Source organism: Armigeres subalbatus, chromosome 2 (assembly GCF_024139115.2).
Source record: "Armigeres subalbatus isolate Guangzhou_Male chromosome 2, GZ_Asu_2, whole genome shotgun sequence".
Lineage (NCBI taxonomy): Eukaryota > Metazoa > Arthropoda > Insecta > Diptera > Culicidae > Armigeres > Armigeres subalbatus.
The window spans coordinates 44,355,647-44,371,673 of record NC_085140.1 but is presented as its reverse complement, the minus strand read 5'-3'; the positions used below and the strand labels follow the sequence as shown (position 1 = coordinate 44,371,673).

General features: G+C 42.5%; 1 protein-coding gene across 8 annotated transcripts in view; it reads left to right on the top strand.

The window, feature by feature from the left end:
- The window catches only part of LOC134218497 (calmodulin-binding transcription activator 1), a 708,930-nt gene that overhangs the window by 318,334 nt on the left and 374,569 nt on the right, over positions 1-16,027 (top strand). The gene's annotated exons all lie outside the window — the stretch shown is intronic.

Here is a 16,027-nt window from a genome sequence, read left to right as displayed (position 1 = left end):
TCGAGCTAAAAGTTCTACGTATTTCTAACATATTTCGTTAAAAACCCACAAGTACACGAGTTCATCATTATAAATTGAATTCCATCATTTTACTGTATTTGTGATTTTTTTTAACTTAGGTAAATTTTATTTTGCATTATGAGCATGAGTTGCACATTAGTAAGGTGACCAGACCACACTATTCACAGTTCCATCATTCAGATAAGTGATGGTAAAGCTTGTTAATCTGTTGCTATTTTTATCTTTTCCTGGTATAAGGTGTGAAATTATGGAAGCCATTCACAATTTTATTGTTTCAGAAGTTTAACACATTCTTTCTCGAATAAATTGCTTATGAGTCTTATTCTGCGGGATTTTGTAGATAAGGACATTTCGGTCTTAAGCCAAAAAGTGTTACGCAACAATTTTCCACGTATAGCCTAATGGTGGAAATTCCAAAATATTCGTAATTGCCATTTCTGGAACTGTGAACAATGCTACGGAAAAATCTGATATTATTTTGTGTCAATCACAAAAAAATATTTGACAGCTGTTAGAAATAATGTGATGCTTTCCTTGAGTGTTAGTTGAGCTCCGAATTCTTGACTAGTTGATATTCGAGCTAATACAAACAACACCATTGTCGGTTGTGCGAGACGGATAGAAGTAGTAAGATTTGATTCTGGTTATAGTTAGGAAGTGCGTGCTTTGGAGATTAACGAAGGAACTGTAATGTAATTTTTCTTTATATCTTCTTCATCTTATTGGCATTACTTCCCCACTGGGACATTGCCGCCCCGTTGCACAGTGGCTAAAACCGTGTTTTAAGCGCGTTTAATTAATATCACCTTTATTATGCAAGTTAGCTTAATGGTCTCTTCGAGACATTTGATCAGTAAGTAAATGCGCTTCTTTGAAGGTATTTAGCTTACTGATCAATCCCCCTAAAAGTGAGATAAAAATTTTCTTTTTTCTGCTTTACAATGAACAAGGTTAATGTCTTCACAAAAGTTGTAGTAAAAGTTCTCCTGAAAAACTTTGTCGAAGACACCGAGTTCGTAATTTCATTACTTTTGAAGATTTGTTACGTTTTATTCCGACAACCCCCTAAAAATGGTTTTTCCATCATAGCTTTTTTATTCTCAATTCTACATTTTTTGCATGTTCTAGAAAGTTATAGATAATAATAAAATACGTTGTTTGGTGGTAATTGCACCTTAAAAACTTGAAAAATAAAAAGTTATAACAGTTTTAATGGATTTTAGTCATATTTCATGAAGTTGTAACTAAGTATAGGGCAAATTGTGGCAAACAATCTCATACGTATATCAAAGTACAAGTAATGGACTTTAATTTAATACTTAAATTGTCGAGTTGTAAGCGAATGTAAGACATGTTTGAACAAATAACTAACTTAGAAGTGTATTAATGAAAATGCATTCAAGAAGTTGCTTTGCTTTTTTAAGATACTACACAAAATAATTTTAAAGCATTAAATTCGCTAATCGATGTAGCTATTTTCACTGTCACTATTGTCTTTGTTTATGCTGCTATATGAAAAGTTCTCCTTTTCAGAAGAGTTTTTGCGTCCTCTGAAAACGAATATATTGCTTTTTATCCACGAGTTCTATTTATAAACGGTTCAGATGAAACGAGTAGCATATCCAAAACATCACGGTCCATTGCTTGTCTTGAAATTTTTCGGGTGCTGAGTTCTCGATATCTGCTTACCGGATAAAATATGTAAATAGTATGCCATAATCAGCCATTGTTTGGTGCCGATTGGTCAACTGTCTGAAGAAGTGCAGGAAGCCAGAAACAAAGATTGGAAAAGGTAATTTTCTTACAATTTCTTCGATATGAGCATATTATTTACATAGTTCATCCGGTAAGCAGATATCGAGAACTCAACAAGCAAAGACAAGCAACGAACCATCATGTTTTGAATATGCTACTCGTTTCATCTGATCCGTTAATAAGTAGTATTCGCGGATGGCCCAAAAAGCGAAATATTCGTTTTCGGAGGACGCAAAAACTCTTCTGAAGAACTTTTCAAATAGCAGCATAAACAGTGACAACAGTGGCAGTGGAAATAGCGACAGCAATTAGCGAATTGAATGCTTTAAAATGATTTTGTGCAGTATCTTAAATAAGCAAAGCAACTTCTTGAATGCATTTTCATTAATACACTTCTAATATTGCAATAAAAATTATTTGTTCAAACATGTCTTACATTCGCTTACAACTCGACAATTTAAGTATTAAATTAAAGTCCATTACTTGTACTTTGATATGCGTATGAGATTGTTTGCCACAATTTGCCCTATACTTAGTTACAACTACATCAAATATGACTAAAAATCCATTAAAACTGTTATAACTTTTTTATTTTTCAAGTTTTTAAGGTGCAATTACCACCAAACGACGTATTTTGTTATTATCTATAACTTTCTAGAACATGCAAAAAATGTAGAATTGAAAATAAAAAAGCTATGATGGAAAAAACATTTTTAGGGGGTTGTCGGAATAAAACGTAACAAATCTTCAAAAGTAATGAAATTACGAACTCGGTGTCTTCGACAAAGTTTTTCAGGAGTACCTTTACTACAACTTTTTTGAAAACATGAACCTTGTGTATAGTAAAGCTAAAAAAACAAATTTTTATCTCACTGTTTGGTGGTTAAGCCGGAAATCTCCAAAGAAGCGCATTTACTTACTAATCAAATGTCTCGAAGAGGCCATCACGCTGAATTTCATAATATAGGTGATATTAATTAAACGCGCTTAAAACACGGTTTTAGCCACTGTGCGTTGCTCAGTTTTCATTCAGCACTTCCACAGTTATTAACCGCGACGTTCCTAAGCCAAGTTACCATTTTTGCATTCGTATATCATGAGGCTTACACGATGACACTTTTATGCCCAGGGAAGTCGAGACAATTTCCAAACCGAAAATTACCTAGACCGGCACCGGGAGTTGAACCCATCCACCCTAAGCATGGTTTTGCTTTATAGCCGCGCCCCCATTTCTTTAATTAAAATTAATTTTTAGTCTTGAAGCTGCTAAGGCAGTCAGCTGCTGTTGAAATGACACTTCCCAGGTAACCAGTAAGCATTATATAAAGCATTTAAGTGGCATTATATGCGCCTTTACTGCAAAACATTAAGTGCCAATAAGCCCTATAGTCGCCTTTAATGCTATTTTAATGCAGGTTTTGGCCCAATATATGGCTCCTTAAATGCTCAATCCTACTTTATCGATAAAGTAGAAATTTTGCTGAGTAGCATTTATGCAGCATCCGAAATGCTGAATAAATGCTTAATTTTAAAATCAAGAGAAAAAGTTTTTTTAAATGGCATTTTTGTAATTCTTTTTTTACATAGTTTTTTTTTCATACTATATCGTTATTGCATTTTCATATTTGATATGGAACATAATTTTTTACTTTCTTCGAGCGGGATTCGAACTCGCGCTTTTGCCACCCGACGCCCTTACCAGTTGGCCCATAAGAGAGAGATTATTCATTTATTTAGTCTACATCTATACAGATAACACTGAATCAACAATTTGACGCCACAATACACGGTTCGAGGCCGCATCTCTCCATCCTCGAATACGCCCCACGCTCGCCAAGTCGTTCTGCACCTGGTCTGCCCATCTCGCTCGCTGCGCTCCACGTCGTCTCGTACCTGCCGGATCGCAAGCGAACACCATCTTTGCAGGGTTGCTGTCCGGCATTCTTGCAACATGCCCTGCCCATCGTACCCTTCCGGCTTTAGCTACCTTCTGGATACTGGGTTCGCCGTAGAGCTGGGCGAGCTCATGGTTCATTCTTCGCCGCCACACACCGTCTTCTTGTACACCGCCAAAGATGGTCCTAAGCACCCGTCTCTCGAATACTCCGAGTGCTTGCAAGTCCTCCTCGAGCATTGTCCATGTTTCATGTCCGTAGAGGACTATCGGTCTTATTAACGTCTTGTACATGACACATTTGGTGCGGTGGCGAATCTTTTTCGACCGCAGTTTCTTCTGGAGCCCGTAGTAGGCCCGACTTCCACAGATGATGCGCCTTCGTATTTCACGACTAACGTTGTTGTCAGCCGTTAGCAAGGATCCGAGGTAGACGAATTCCTCGACCACCTCGAAGGTATCCCCGTCTATCGTAACGCTGCTTCCCAGGCGGACCCTGTCGCGCTCGGTTCCACCCACAAGCATGTACTTTTGTCTTTGACGCATTCACCACCAGTCCAACTTTTGTTGCTTCACGTTTCCAGGCGGGTGTACAGTTCTGCCACCTTTGCAAATGTTCGGCCGACAATGTCCATGTCATCCGCGAAGCAAATAAATTGACTGGATCTGTTGAAAATCGTTCCCCGGCTGTTACACCCGGCTCTCCGCATGACACCTTCTAGCGCAATGTTGAACAACAGGCACGAAAGTCCATCACCTTGTCTTAGTCCCCGGCGCGATTCGAACGAACTGGAGTGTTCGCCCGAGATCTTCACACAGTTTTGCACACCATCCACCGTTGCTTTGATCAGTCTGGTAAGCTTTCCAGGGAAGCTGTTCTCGTCCATAATTTTCCATAGCTCTACGCGGTCTATACTGTCGTATGCCGCTTTGAAATCAACGAACAGATGGTGCGTTGGGACCTGGTATTCACGGCATTTTGAAGGATTTGCCGTACAGTAAAGATCTGGTCCGTTGTCGAGCGGCCGTCAACGAAGCCGGCTTGATAACTTCCCACGAACTCGTTCACTAATGGTGACAGACGACGGAAGATGATCTGGGATATCACTTTGTAGGCGGCATTAAGGATGGTGATCGCTCGAAAGTTCTCACACTCCAGTTTGTCACCTTTCTTGTAGATGGGGCATATAACCCCTTCCTTCCACTCCTCCGGTAGCTGTTCGTTTTCCCAGATTCTGACTATCAGTTTGTGCAGGCAAGTGGCCAGCTTTTCCGGGCCCATCTTGATGAGCTCAGCTCCGATACCATCCTTACCAGCTGCTTTATTGGTCTTTAGCTGTTGAATGGCATCCTTAACTTCCCTCAAGGTGGGGGCTGGTTGGCTTCCATCGTCCGCTGAACTGACGTAGTCATCTCCTCCGCTGCCTTGACTTTCATTGCCTGTACTCTCAGCGCCATTCAGATGTTCCTCGTAGTGCTGCTTCCACCTTTCGATCACCACACGTTCGTCCGTCAAGATGCTCCCATCCTTATCCCGGCACATTTCGGCTCGCGGCACGAAGCCTTTGCGGGATGCGTTGAGCTTCTGATAGAACTTGCGTGTATCTTGAGAACGGCACAGCTGTTCCATCTTCTCGCACTCCGCTTCTTCCAGGCGGCGTTTCTTCTCCTGAAAAGGCGGGTCTGCTGTCTCCGCTTCCGTCTATAACGTTCCACGTTCTGCCGGGTACCTTGCTGCAGCGCGACCGCCCGCGCTGCGTCCTTCTCCTCCAGAATCTGTCTGCACTCTTCGTCGAACCAATCGTTCCGTCGACTTCGACCCATATACCCGACGTTGTTCTCCGCTGCGTCGTTAATGGCTGCTTTGACTGTATTCCAGCAGTCCTCAAGAGGGGCCCATCGAGCTCACCCTCTTCCGGCAACGCTGCCTCGAGATGCTGCGCGTATGCAGTGGCGACATCAGGTTGCTTCAGTCGCTCTTGGTCGTACCGCGGCGGTCGTCGGTACCGAACATTGTTGATGACGGATAGTTTTGGGCGCAGTTTAACCATCACCAGATAGTGGTCAGAGTCGATGTTAGCGCCACGATATGTCCTGACGTCGATAATGTCGGAGAAGTGCCATCCATCAATCAGAACGTGGTCGATTTGTGATTCTGTCTGCAGTGGTGATCTCCAGGTGTACCGATACGGGAGGCTGTGTTGGAAGTAGGTGCTGCGAATGGCCATATTCTTGGAGGCGGCGAAATCAATTAGTCGTAGGCCGTTTTCGTTCGTCAGCCGGTGAGCGCTGAACTTTCCAATAGTCGGTCTAAACTCCTCCTCTTGGCCAACCTGAGCGTTCAAATCTCCTATGATGATTTTGACGTCGTGGCTTGGGCAGCTGTCGTACTCACGTTCCAGCTGCGCGTAGAATGCGTCCTTATCATCATCAGTGCTTCCGGAGTGTGGGCTATGGACGTTGATTATGCTGAAGTTGAAGAACCGGCCTTTGATCCTCAACCTGCACATTCTCTCGTTGATCGGCCACCACCCGATCACGCGCCTTTGCATGTCGCCCATCACTATGAAAGCTGTTCCCAGCTCGTGTGTGCTGCCGCAGCTCTGGTAGATGGTATGATTACCTCTAAACGTTCGCACCATTGATCCCTTACAACAAACCTCCTGCAGCGCTACGATGCCGAATCCACGGTCCTTGAGCACATCGGCGAGTATGCGTGTGCTCCCGATGAAGTTGAGAGATTTGCAGTTCCACGAACCGAGTTTCCAATCGCTAGTCCCTTTTCGTCGCAGTGGTCTTCGCCGATGGTTCCGGTCCGTACTCTCTTGTTGATTGTTCGTTGCTTATGATTTTTCAAAGGCTGGCTTGCAGGGCCTGACACCAAACCCCCTAAATTTTCGGAGGACCATTCCTCCTTATTTCCGGTGGACCATGGTGCACAGTTTCACTTAAGAGTCCCTCGCTGGCACTCGGACGATGATCAGCCGCCCTAACATGGAGAACAGACGCTGTTGTGAGCCGATCCTGACATGGAGAACAGACGCTCAATAAGATTTGCACCTCCGGAGAGGAGCAAACCCCTTCCCTGTCAGCATACGACCATAGTTCCCACCGGGGTTGGTTACCCGATCTTCCCTAAGGTTGCTCGTATCCCGGCCAGCACCGCGGGGAGGTAGGGATAGGAGTTGCTGGGTAAGAGGCTAAGGACCGCGAGATGGGGTCTATTTTATTCCTTCAGGTACGCGAAGTACCAATGGTACGCTTTACCCAGCATTTGCCGTGCCATAAGAGAGAGATGGTAGTGAGAATAATTTTGCCCAACATAACCAAAACCTCATTTAAGGAACATTGAAACTTAATCTAACTCATCTCAGAATGCAACCGTCACAAACGTCATACCCAGTTTCAATGAAATAGCTACAGTAGTGCTGCTTTAATGCATCCATCGAAAATAGTGCAATGGAATAATCAAATGTAGCTAAACTATGTAATTAGTAATAGGGTTAGGTTAAGGTGGCTTCCGGTGGCACTCCAATATCTTTGTGTGTGTACCATAAAAATCATCAACTCAAGATTAGTAGCCGTGAGAAACTTGACTACCAATCTTTTTGCCTTTCTCGTATACAAAGTACAGAGGTTAGGCAAAATGATTGAGATAGGCAAAATTTGGCCTAAATTCAAATCCTTATAACTTTTTGAAAAATTGATGAAATTGGACAAAACTGGAAGCATTCGACGGCAAATTTAGTCAAGAATTAGGAACATGCCTGGTCACAAATACTGGCCACTAGACACAGGAGATATTCCGGATTTTTAGAGGCCATGTCAAAAACACATTTTTTCTGACGCTCGTATTTCTGTGTGGTTTGAAGTTACATCGATGAACACTATTTTCCTAGAGACTAGATCTTATTGAAAATTGAGTGCGGGCGGTTGCGCTAAGATCCGTTGAAAAACATCCGAGATATGGCCATTTCAGTAAACCTGTTTTTGGATATTATGATCAATTATGTATATCCTTCCAATCACGTATATATTATCCGGTACCATATTAATATTGGTATCAAACTTCAAGATTTTTCATGGAGATGCTTCTGGAAGCATATTCAGGACGATCAGTTGCCCTGACCACTCTGTAGTAGGTTCCAGGTGCCCCCGGGGAAGTGGCCAATTTGAAAAACGTTTAGAACCCTATCAATATGGGTATCAAACTTCAAGATTTTTCATGAAGATGTTTCAGGAAGCAAATTCAGGACGATCAGTTACCCTGACCACTCTATAGTAGGTTCCAGGTGCCCCGGGGGAATTGACCAATTTGAAAAACGTTCACCATTTTGAAAGTCCAAAACGAAAAACCCTATCAATATGGGTATCAAACTTCAAGACTTTATTTAGGTGATACTTCTAAATGCATTTTAAAACCAGCAGCTGTCATGACCACTCTGTAGTAGGTTCCAGGTGCCCCGGGCAAGTGGCCAATTTGCAAAATGTTCGAAACCATATCAAAATGTGTATCAAGGTTCAAGGTTTTTCATGAAGATGCTTTTGGACTCTCCTGTCGAATAGAGTTCGCCGCCGCACGAAGTTGACCATCTACAAAACGCTCATATGACTGGTCGGCCTCTATGGACACGAAAGTTGGACGTTGCTGGCGAAGGACCAACGCGCAGTTGGAGTTTCCGAATGGAAGGTGTTGCGGACCACCTATGGCAGCTGATCATCCTGAATATGCTTCCTGAAACATCTCCATGAAAAATCTTGAAGTTTGATACCCATATTGACAGGGTTCTGAACGTTTTTCAAATTGGCCACTTCCCCCGGGGCACCTGGAACCTACTACATAGTGGTCAGGGCAACTGCTCGTCCTGAATATGCTTCCTGAAACATCTCCATGAAAAATCTTGAAGTTTGATACCCATATTGATAGGGTTCTGAACGTTTTTCAAATTGGCCACTTCTCCCGGGGCACCTGGAACCTACTACAGAGTGGTCAGGGCAACTGCTCGTCCTGAATATGCTTCCTGAAACATCTCTATGAAAAATCTTGAAGTTTGATACCCATATTGACAGGGTTCTGAACGTTTTTCAAATTGGCCACTTCTCCCGGGGCACCTGGAACCTACTATAGAGTGGTCAGGCAACTGATCGTCCTGAATATGCTTCCTGAAGCATCTCCATGAAAAATCTTAAAGTTTGATACCAATATTAATATGGTACCGGATAATATATACGTGATTGGAATGATATACATAATTGTCCATAGTATCCGAAACAGGTTTACTGAAATGGCCATATCTCGGATATTTTTCAACGCATCTTAGCGCAACCACCCGCATTCAATTGTCAATAAGATATAGTTTCTATGAAAAAAGTGTTCATCGATGTAACTTCAAACCACACAAAAATACGAGCGGCAGAAAAAATGTGTTTTTGACATGGCCTCCGAGAATCCGGAACATCTCCGGTATCCGGTAACCAGTGTTCGTGACCATGCATGTTCCTAAATCTTCCTAAATCTGCCGTTGAATGCTTCCAGTTTTGTCCAATTACATCAATTTTTCAAAAAGTTATAAGGATTTGAATTTGGGCTAAATTTTGCCTATCTCAATCATTTTGCCTAACCCCTGTATACGTAAAGGCTATGTTCGCTCCAAAAATGAACTTTTTATAGGAGGCCCAGAAACGCATAGTGTTGTATACCGATCGACTCAGCTCGATGAATTGAAGTGATGTCTGTGTGTGCCTGTTTGTATATGAGTGTATGTGTGTTTTTTCTTCCTAAGCAATGGAAGGGGAATCTGCTCAACAGACATCCTGGGTTGTCCAGGAAGTGCGGTGTTAGGGACCACCTCCAACAGCAAACGAGGGAGGCAGGACTGCATCCCCGACCCGCTAAACCGTTTTCATTGCCGCCAAGCCCATCGTCCCTTCGGTACAACCAGAAAGTATTACTTCAAAGGGGGCCATGGCATAACGCACCCCCGAGGTTAGCTGCTTGTCCTTGCAGCATCGAACATCGTGACTCGCTTTTTTAGAAGAACACCATGGTATCGTGCCAGCGCATTGCCAGTTTTCCAGGTGGCCTTACCACGCCCTATGTCCTCGGAAGGTGGGAAGGGTTGACTTCGCGCCTGCTTCCCTCTGCACGACTGGTATCAAGAATGATGAGTGATGATGCCGCGTGCACCCTAAATTGACCTCTCTAGGGCCGATAGGGCCTATTCGGCAGCAGACAGAGGGACTTGCCGACGCGGTGCCTACGCCTGCCCCAGCCTTGACGAGGACCCCTTTCCGTGGGCTCGGAACCCGCCCGGTTGACCGACGCCGCGAAAGCGACGATACCATGTTGTTATTCACGCGGCCACTTGTTCGATAAAAGAACGAGTTCGACCACAGGGCACCGGTATGACCCATGAAGCCGACTCCGAACCCTTGGACCACCTCTTATTTGCGCCTGAACTAGCCATTCCTCGAGTCCACGCGCCATCTTCTGTGTAGCTCCGAGATGATTTGGACGATAGCCGATAAAACAGCGTTCCAGCCAACTTCATCTTTACACATCCTCCGGACTAGGTTGTCCGGGGTAGTGTCCAGACCACATATGGCAAGCATGTGGTCACGCATTGTACGAAAACGCGGGCACACGAACAACACGTGTTCCGCCGTTTCCTCCGGCAGGGCCCGGTGGCTGAACCGGTGTAGGTACTGTCTGAAGCAACCATGGCCTGTAAGGACCTGGGTCAGGTGGAAAGTGATTTCCCCATGGAGCCTCTTGACATAGGTACGTGGTATAAACCTATGTGTCTATCTACCCTTAGTGGAACTGTCCCACGCACGCTGGCATTTGACCATTGAGGCCAACCTGACAGTCCTACGGACGCCTCTCGTGCCGCGCATTTCGAAGCACTCCGCATTTCGACCCGCCTCCGTGTCGTGTACCAGTACTCGATTCTGGAAGTAGCTTCCGAGAATCTTGTACAGGTACTCGGGAATTCCAAGACGCAGGAGCGCATCTGCAATAGCTGCCCAACTGGCACTATTGAAAGCATTCCTCACGTCGAGAGTCACTACTGCACAATAGCGAACTCCCCTCCTCTTACAAGATAGCGTCTACGGTCAACTTACCCTTTCGGAAGCCAAACTGGTTACTCGATAGACCATCCGCACCCTCCGTGCGTATCAACAACCTGTTGAGGATGATCTTCTCGAGCACCTTCCCCGCCGTATCAAGCAGGCATATTGGTCTATATGCCGACGGATCCCCCGGTGGTTTTCCCGCCTTTGGCAATAGGACCAAGCTCTGCCTTTTCCATGCTTCAGGGAAGACTGTATGTGTATGTGTATGCGCAAAATAATCTCACTCATTTTCAGGCACTTATCCTTAACCGATTTGCTCGCAACAAATTGCATTCGACGCGGAATCTTGTCCAATTGTTTCGTATTGAACATTGGACAGATCGGACTATGGGAGTTATGGCCAAAATTCATTTTTTTACATAAGAAACACATACAAAATTCTCACTCATTTTTCAGGCACTTATCTTTAACGGATTTGCTCCCATCAAGTTGCATTCGACGCGGAATCTTGTCCCATTGTTTCGTAATGAAAATTGGCGGAATCGGACTATGGGATTCGGAGTTTTGGCCAAAAAACATTTTTTTACCCAAAAAAATCTCACTCCTTTTTTAGGCACTTACTCTTAGCTTACTCTCGCAACAAGTTGCATTCGATGCAGAATCCGATCCCAATGTTTCCTGTTGAAAATTGGCCGGGTCGGACTATGGGCTCAGAAGTTATGGCCAAAATACTTTTTTTTCACCAAAAGTGCGTAGAAATTACTCACTCGAAAAACCCAGATTAATCCACCTAGCGGTGATGGTGCCTTTCTCGACCTTCGTAAAATGTGTGTGTTTAAAAATAGATGAGCTAGTAGTTAGGAGAAAAAAGGAAAAATTCTTTGTCCGTTCTATGAAAATCAGATTATTTAAGGCAAAGATATTGTAGATCCAGTTAAAAACCGAAAACCATATTTTGTCCCATTTTCGGATATCGCAACTGCATCGCGAGTGATGCACGACTACAGATGCGCACTACTCGCGATGCAGTTGCAACATCCGGAAATGCGAGAAAATGCGATTGTCGCGAGATCTCAGTTCGGTTTTCAAGTTGATCTACAGTATGCTAATAAGAATTTCGACCATTTTTTTTTTCAATCTTTTTGACCGTAGGGGCCCTCCTTAGCCGTGCGGTAAGACGCGCGGCTACAAAGCAAGACCATGCTGAGGATGGCTGGGTTCGATTCCCGGTGCCGGTCTAGGCAATTTTCGGATTGGAAATTGTCTCGACTTCCCTGGGCATAAAAGTATCATCGTGTTAGCCTCATGAATGCTAAAATGGTAAACTGGCTTAGAAACCTCGCAGTTAATAACTGTGGAAGTGCTTAATGAACACTAAGCTGCGAGGCGGCTCTATCCCAGTGTGGGGATGTAATGCCAATAAGAAGAAGAAGAAGAATCTTTTTGACGTACATACCCATCACTTGTCATAAGACGAGTTTATACAATCCCATTTAATTCCACCACTTAATTGTATCTTGACAGATATCAAGATCAATAATACAATTAAGTGGTGGAATTAAATGGGATTGTACAAACTCGTCTTATGACAAGTGAAGACATTCCACTAAAAAGCTCAAAATAATGTTCTAAACAAAATGTACATACCAATGTTTTATTTTACCCAGTCATATATTTTAAGGATATCACTTTTGGATGTTTGTTAAACTGAAGCTCCGACTACACAAAAAGAAAACGAAAATGTTCTTCCAATCAAGCGAGCGGAAGGCAATATTTGTTATGATAAAAATCTCAAGACCGTCCTTCTGCCAAACTCCCGTTTGAAGAGGGAGAGAAGTGTATTAGTGTGGAAGCATCCGATAGTTCGTTTTCAGAGAGAAATTATAGCCTTTCGTTGCACAAGAAAGGCAAAAAGTATTTTGGCCATAATTTCTAAGATAATGGCCAATTTCCAATAGAAAATAATAGAACAGGATTCCGCGCCTAATGCAATTTGTTGTGAGTAAATCGATTGAGGGTAGGTGCATTAAAAGTGAGCTAGACTTTTTTACGCGCTTTTTTATAACACAAAGTATTTAGGCCATAATTTCTGTGCCCATAGTCCGATTTTCCAAATTTTCCATCTTCCAAATCAACAATACGACAGGATTCCGCGTCGAATGAAACTTGTTGCAAGTAAATCGGTTGTGGATAAGTACCAAAAAAATGAGCTAAACTTTTTGCACTTTTGGTGCGTGCACACACAGAGACATCATCTCACTTCGTCGAGCTGAGTCGATTGGTATATAACACTATGGGTCTCCAGGCTTTATGTAAAAGTTTGGTTTTGGAACGAACATATAGCCTTTTCGTATACTTTGTAGGTAAAAGGCAAAAATGGTGTTTCGGCCATAACTTCCGCTCCCATATTTCGATCTGCCCAATGTTCAATAGGACACATCGAGACATGATTATGCGTCGAATGCAACTTGTTGCGAGCAAATCAGCTGAAGATAAATGGCTAAAAAATTAGTGACATTCTTTACGCGATTTTTTTGTAACAGTTTGCATTTTAGCCATATCTTCCGATCCCATAGTCCGACCTGGCCAATTTTCAAAAGGAAACAATGGGACAGGATTCTGCGACGAATGCATTTTGTTGCGAGCAAATCGGTTGAGGATAAGTGCCTGAAAAATGAGTGACATTTTTTACGCGATTTTTACGTATGAATTTGTATTTTGGCCATAACTTCCGATCCCATAGTCCGATCTGGCCAATTTCAAATAGGAAACAATGAGACAGGATTCTGCGTCGAATGCAACTTGTTGCGAGTAAATCGGTTGAGGATAAGTGCCCGAAAAATGAGTGACATTTTTTACGCGATTTTTCGTATGAATTTGTATTTTGGCCATAACTGTCGATCCCATAGTTAGATCTGGCCAATTTAAAATAGGAAACAATGGGACAGGATTTTGCGTCGAATGCAACTTGTTGCGAGCAAATCGGTTGAGGATAAGTGCCCGAAAAATGAGTGAAATTTTTTACGTGATTTTTTCGTATGAATTTGTATTTTGGCCATAACTCTCGATCCCATAGTCCGATCTGGCCAATTTCAAATAGGAGACAATGAGACAGGATTCTGCGTCGAATGCAACTTTTTGCGAGTAAATCGGTTGAGGATAAGTGCCCGAAAAATGAGTGACATTTTTTGAGTAGTTTTGCACACACACACACACACATACACACACACACACACACACACACACACACACACACACACACACACACACACACACACACACACACACACACACACACACACACACACACACACACACACACACACACACACACACACACACACACACACACACACACACACACACACACACACACACAGACATCACCTCGATTCGTCGAACTGAGTCGATTGGTATATAACACTATGGGTCTCCGGGCCTTCTATAAAAAGTTTGTTTTTGGAGCGATCATATAGCCTTTACCGTATACTTAGTATACGAGAAAGGCAAAAAACGAGAAAGGCACCATCACCGCTAGGTGGATTAATCTGGGTTTTTTGTTTACATCCGATTACCGTAAACAATGCATTAATGTGAACGATTTCAGTCCAAGTTGAATACAGGAATACTCAATACTGTTTGACTATGGCATAAACTAACGAAATGTGTCCGAAAATCAACAGATTCGCTTTGATTTGCGACGATATTTATGTATTATTTTTTCATTATGCTAGATGTTTATGTTTACGTCTTGCGATATTGTTACCAGCTGTTCAAATTCACAAATAGTAAGTATAATTGAAATTTACTGCGTTTTCTTTTTGATTTTTCAAGACGTACCAAAGTAGGATAATGACGATATATTTATGACATTAATAGATAACAGGTTGGAGGGAGATTTATTATTTTTTCGATATTTTACATGTTTTCACCACTTTTCACTGTGATTTCACAGTATTTCATGTTCACATCACTGTCTTCTGGTATAGGCAATGATCAATGACTGCTTGCATACGACGCTGCCGACGACGATCAACCGACGTTTTATTTTCACTCAGTTTTATTTTGATTGAATCGACGCTAAATGAGCACTATATGGTTTGATAATTTATCAATGTGTAGATTAAGATTCTTACATAGTTCTGATACTTTTCCTAGTAAAAGTGTTATCAGGTGTGGTTTTTTCAATCACAAACAAACTGCTCGGTGCTAATTGGAGTGAGAAAGTGGGTAATTGTAAGATTGTGTTGGTGAGCCGCAGCCATTCTGAATGACACCGTAAGAGGCCTTAACGACAAGTACTCCTGTCAATGGTCGGAATGGAAAAAAAACATTCAGCACGTACCGATTTCTATTCTCAAATGTAAGTTCATTGGACAAATAGTCCCCGCTATATGGTTGCATGTTTTCCGTTTGACGTATGAACACTACAGGCCTTAAAGTGGCACTAATGTAGCTGTTCCATTGCACTTAGCGAAAAACAACATTTTGCATTCAAAATGCTATTATAACACTATGCCTCTCATGATTGCTTTTAGAATGCTTATTTAGAACAGCCAGGTTTTCGTAATGCTTATTTACAGCATGGAGCATATGCAATGCCAGTATAAAGCTACTATTGTGCTTACTTTAATGCTTATTGGTTACCTGGGTTATTCTACGAGGAAGAATAGCAGCCTTTTCTGATTTTTTTCCCTTTTTTCCCGAAATTATAGAAGGAAATTTCACTTAACTTTTCAAATGGTAACAACATTTTTTTCATGAGTTAATTTAAATAGCACAATCAACAGAACAACATGAAAGCTATTTATTGCAGTATTCAAATTAATTCATGGACAATTTTTACTTGGATCCTTTTGAAAAGTTAATTGAGAAATTTATCTCATGGCTCCAGTTAGGCGAGTTCGATTCTCGGTCCGGTCTAGGAGGTTTTCGGGTGGGAAACATTTTCGACGCCCTGAGCATAGTGTATCCACTGTACTTACCACGCAAGTTATTGACTCATGCAATGGCGGGCATAGAAACGCTTTCAATTATTAGTTGAATACTAAGTATTAAAGCAGGCCAAGTTCCAGTTGGAATGTAGAGCCATTGAGGAAGAATCAGATCTTATAGCCACTTCCGGACCCCCACAGATGCATCGCAACAACCTATGGAAAGATTTCTTCTTTTTTTCTTTCATCAGGCATGACATAACATAGGATAGGTTTTTTTTAAATCTTTCTTTTATGTTAATACTAGCGAAAAATAGTCAAAGACCCAAAATGTATTCTACCGTTT